Source organism: Coptis chinensis, chromosome 2 (genome assembly GCF_015680905.1).
Source record: "Coptis chinensis isolate HL-2020 chromosome 2, ASM1568090v1, whole genome shotgun sequence".
NCBI lineage: Eukaryota > Viridiplantae > Streptophyta > Magnoliopsida > Ranunculales > Ranunculaceae > Coptis > Coptis chinensis.
Window position 1 is genome coordinate 91,926,322 of NC_141457.1, and position 6,000 is coordinate 91,932,321.

Consider the following 6,000-nt stretch of genomic DNA (forward strand, 5'->3'; position numbering starts at 1 on the left):
TCAATAAAATAGGGCTTGTGTTTAATTTCAATGTGGAAAATAGGGCCCGTCACTCCAAGTCGATAGTTAGCATGGTTTCTTTGGATTCTAATTGTAATTATATAAGAGAGACTCATTTATTTATTTATTTGAAACAAAACTAGCTTTCTAACCCATCCTACGAATGGATGTCGTTATATTAAATTATTCTAAAAAATATTAATATTATGCAAAGCAATGAGATATGAATATTATATTGATCACTCATCTAAATTTCTTGCAACTTGAATAAAAACCCCACAATTTAATAATGCCCACATAAAACCAAAAAGATATTTAATAGAAAGACATTCCCATTATACAAAAAGAGAGATGATAAACACCACTTTAATTGCAAAACTATATTTGTCGATACATTCTCACTACATATAATATAATTATGTTTTGAGGCTAGTTCGACGCATTTGCATATAGTTTCAAATTTACCGTTAATTATTATTTTAGTTTAGTTCAATGTAGTTGCTTATAGTTTTTGATTTCCCGTTAATTATTCTTTGAGGTTAGTTCAATGCATTTGTATCCAGTTTCCGATTTGCCATTAAATATTATTTAGGTTATTTCAATGCAATTGCATACAATTTTTGAATTCCCGTGAATTATTCTTTGGGGTTAGTTCAATATATTTGCATACAGTTAGTTTTTTATTTCATATTAATTATCCAAAAGTTGTGTGTAATACCAACTTTTATTGATCATTATGTAATGTTCTTGCAAACATGACATAAAAGTAATTATATATGATACATTATATAGGGTCATCAAAGATTATCAAGTTTTTGATTTCCCGTTAGTTAATTATTCTTTAAGAATAGTTATTCAATGCATTTAGATCCAGTTTCCGATTTTCCGTTAATTATTCTTTGAAGTTAGTTTGATGCATTTGCATATAGTTTTTTATTTCCCAATTAATTATTCTTTGAGATTAGTTATAGTTTCTTATTTTCTGTTAATTATTATTTGAGGTTAGTTTCAATGCATTTGCATCCAGTTTATGATTTTTTATTAATTATTTATGGAATTAGTTCAATGCAGTTGCATCCGGTTTCCGATTTCTCTAGTTAATTATTTGTTTAGGCTAGTTCAATGCAGCTGCATCTAGTTTCCCATTTCTCGTTAATTATTCTTTGAGGCTTACGATTTCTCGTTAATTATTTTTTAAGGTTAGTTCGATGCAGTTGCATTCAGTTTCCAATTTCCTGTTAACTATTCGTTGAGGTTATTTTTTTTCTCTATTTCCTCTCGTTACTGGATTTTACATTAACTATTTTTTAAGGTTACTTCAATGCATTTGCATCCAGTTTCCGATTTTCCGTTAATTAGTCTTTGAGTTTAGTTCAATGCATTTGCATCCAATTTTTTATTTCCCATTAATTAGTCTTTGAGGATAGCTTAATGTTGTTGCATCTAGTTTTCGATTTATAGTTAATTATTCTTTGATGTTAGTTTCATGCATTTGCATCTGGTGTCCTATTTTCCGTTAATTATTTTTTTGAGTTTAGTTCAATGTAGTTGCATATAGTTTCCGATTTCCCGATAATTATTATCTGAGGCTAGTTCAATGTTTTTGCATCCCGGTGGCGATTTCCTTTTAATTATTCTTTATATTAATTCAATAGATTTGCATCCAATTTTTAATTTTCCGTTAGTTATTCTTTGAGCTCAGTTCAATATAGTTGCATTTAGTTTTCGATCTCCCATTAATTATTCTTTGAGATTAGATCAATCCATGCATTTGCATCAAGTTTCAAACTTCTTGTTAATTATTCTTTGAGGTTAGTTTAATGCATTTGTATCAAGTTTTTGATTTTCCATTCATTATTCATTGAGGTTAGTTCAATGCATTTGCATTTACATCCTGTTTCCGATTTTTTGTTAATTATTATTTGAGATTAGTTAAATGCATTTGCCTCCAATTGCTAATTTCCCATTAATTATTCTTTGAGGTTAGTTCGATGCATTTGCATCAAGTTTCCAATTCTTTGAGGTTAGTTCAACACATTTGCATCCAATTTATGATTTTTCATTAATTATTCTATGGGGTTACTTCAATGTAGTTGCATCTGATTTCCGATTTCCCGTCAATTTTTTATTTTTATTTATTTATTTTTATTTTTATTTTTATTTTTTTTTTTATTTTTTTTATTTTTTTAAGGTTAGTTCAATGCATTTGCCTCCAGTTTCTAATTTTCCAATTAATAATTCTTTGAGGTTAGTTCGATACATTTTTATTTAGTTTTTTTATTTCTCGTTAATTATTCTCCGAGGTTAAGTTTATGATTTCACGTTAATCATTTTTTGAAGTTAGTTCGATGCATTTACATATAGTTTCCAATTTCTTGTTAATTATTCTTTGAGGTTACTTTCATGCAGTTGCATCCAGCTTTTTTATTTTATGTTAATTATATTTTTGGGTTAGTTCAAAGCATTTGCATTCAGTTTCCGATTTATCATTAAATATTTTTTTAGGTTAGTTCAATGCATTAACATCTAGTTTCCGATTTTTTGTTAATTATTCTTTGAGGTTGATTCAATGCATTTGTGTCCAAATTCTGATTTACTGTTGATTATTCTTTAAGGTTAGTTTTATGCAGTTTCTGATTTTCCATTAATTATTCTTTGAGGTTGGTTCAATGCATTTTGCATCATGTTTTCGGTTTCCCATTAATTATTCTTTGAGGTTAGTTCATTACATTTGCATCATGTTTCCGGTTTCTAGTTAATTATTCTTTGAGGTTAGTTCGATGCAGTTGCATCAGTCTAGTTTTCGATGTCCCGTTAATTATTCTTTGAGGTTAGTTCATTGTAGTTTATTCAAGTTTCCGATTTTTTGCTAATTATTTTTTAGGTTAGTTTGATGTTGCATTCAGTTTCTGATTTCCCGTTAATTATAATTTGAGGTTAATTTAATGCAGTTGCATACAACTTCTGATTTTTGTTAATTATTATTTTGGAATAGTTCAATGATGTAGTTGCAAACTGTTTTCGATTTCATGTTAATTATTTTTTAAGGGAATTGAGGCTAGTTCAATGTATTTGCATGCAATTGCATCCAGTTTCCGATTTCTCGTTTATTATTTTTTAGGCTAGTTTAATACATTCGCATCCAGTTTCTGATTTTCCGTTAATTATTCTTTGAGGTTAGTTCAATGCTGTTGTATCGAGTTTCTGATTTTCATGTTAATTATTCTTTGAGATTAGTTTGATTCATTTGCATCCAGTTTCTAATTTTCTATTAATTATTATTTGTGGTTAGTTCAATGCAATTGCATCCAGTTTTCGATTTCTCATTAATTATTCTTTGAGGTTAGTTCAATTCATTTGCATCCAGTTTTTAATTTTCAATTTCCAGTTAATTATTCATTGTGGTTAGTTCGATGCATTTGCATCCAATTCCTGATTTTCCGCTAATTATTCTTTGAGGTTAGTTCGATGCATTTGCATTCAGTTTCCGATTTTACGTTAATTATTCTTTGAGGTTTGCTATATATACATGATTCAGCGTATTGGGATCATCGAGAAATTCTAACTGCATTTATTTAAAAAGAACAATTGTAATTGATTGTTGTGAATATAACTAAGAATTGACTGCATTAGATATTTTTTATTTAATGGTTAAAATGGATAATTCTTACAATATACATAGTTGAATCTTTTCTCAAAGTAGATAATAAATCCATCAAATAGCAATGGTGAATTTTGAATGATCTTGGCAAAATCTAGACCAATTGAGACAGAGTACATGGATCATAAGTTTACGTTAGAATGCAACTCAAATATTGGTACAATAAAATAGTGGAGTCAACTCTAAAGCAAAGGAAATCCCAATTTCATTTTGAGTTTTTGAATGTGCAATATATAGTAACACAATGCATGTAGATAAAAATTGCTCGTGTCCCTTCTTCTCAAGCAACTTTGCATTGAGATTTACTCTGTTGCCAGTCTTAGTAACTGTGACATCTTTCTTAATGAATCCCTTGTGAACGAAATAAGTAGTAATAACTTTTTCTTTGTGTTATCCTGATTTTGCTGGATTTTTCATTCACCTACATCATGTTTAAAAGTTTAATATAAGTATACAACATACATCTTACCCCATACTTAAAACTCGCCTCAAGTCAACTGATTTCCTTTTTCTTTTTGCCTCCTTCCATTTCCTATTAAACTAAACTATATGGAGTATACACTTTAGATATAGTAGTGTATATGAAAATAGAAATTGAGAATTAGTCACCTGTTAGCGTCTAACAAACCCTACCTATACACTTATACATAGCCTATATTTCTTTTGGTCCTACATCTCATTTGTGGTATGCGTGTCCCTTGTAGACCAATTTCCTAAAACATAAACCTACATATATGTTTTGAGAGTGTTTACTACCACAATGTTTTTTTCTCAAGTGATTATTTATTGCTAAGTACTTTACGTATTCTATATAATTACCTAGCTGGTCTATAATGCATCCAACTATCCATTTAATAAAAGAGTTCAAGAATATGTAACGATCCAAATTGTGATTAAGCATCAACTCTCTAAGCAAGTTGATTGAAAGTTGTTGGCAAAAAATGACATTGAATAAAAATTGAGATTGATGTATAAACTATCAGCCATAATCATCAAAACATGTTAAGAATTAGCACCACATTTACAATTTCAGGTTCCAATATCTCTTTTAATAACTTATAACTTTAAAGCACGTAAGAAGCGGAAGTCACTATATATATTGCTCCCATAAGCGTAGTTTGATTTGAAGTGTTGCAACGTCGGAGAAGAAGGTAATCATCCAAAATTTGCAATTACAAACAATAATCATAGTCACCATCTATCAAGTTCTCCGAAGACACAAACATATGAAGAAGCTCGAGCTGTATACGATCTGATCTGATATCTTAACCAAACTTGCTAATTTTTTTTTTTTTTTTTTTTTTTTTACTTTTTCGGTATTGAATAATGATGGAAGTATATTGACTCCTCTTGGTGAGGTTTAAGAGAACTTGGTAATACGGAGAATAATGATGGAGTATATTGACTTCTTTTGGTGAGGTTAAAGAGAACTTGGTAATAGGGAGAAACTTTCCTTTCTAGTTTGAGACGCAAGGTTTTTCCTAAATTTTGTAATTAGTTTAAGTGTTGTGAAAATATTAGAGTCTTTGTGAAGGCTCTAAAAAATAGAGCCAAGAGGGTATAAATATAATATATATCTATTAAGTATTAAGTATAACCATCCACTAAGTAGTTGAAGCCCTCAAAGCTTGCATAATTTATGTACATAGGTTTTATCACTTGGTTGTTTTGGGCTGACGGATTTTGTTATTGATTTCTCTCGATCTATATCAAGTTACCAACTTGTGTTTAAGTGTTATATTCATGTGCTTCATACTATGTTGGATGAAATCGAGCTTTATTTTGGCTTTTAGGCTTTTAGCTCAAACTACATCCAAAGCTGAGATGAAACTCAGGTGGATGGTTAAAACTTCCATGTGATGGGTTATATTTGGAGTCAACTCAATAGCAACCCATCTATACATCTAGCTTGGCCCCAAGATGAGCCTATAAAAACTGTAAGATAAAGCTAACACAAAATACAAATTTCTTATACAACCCATATTGTAGCGTTCATGGACATATACTAAATTTGGTTGTTCTATCAATGTCTTGGTCATTCCATTCCACACTAAGACCAAACAATGAGTCATAAACCTAGAAGCTAAATTGATCCAAGAAAAAGATAATAAATGTCCAACAAAGAAGCTGTCAATCTCTTATTTGTCTGATTTTCCTTAGTGTCAATTCCTTATTTGTCAGATTTTTCTTTAAAAGTCTCATATTTTTTTTGGAATTAGTCGAAGTGTTTAGCAAATATTGGAGACTCTGTGAAGGCTCAAAAATAGAGCCAAGAGGGTATAACTATAATATATATCTAAAAATGGGAGATAATTATGTTATTTGAGTAAGATTAGGAA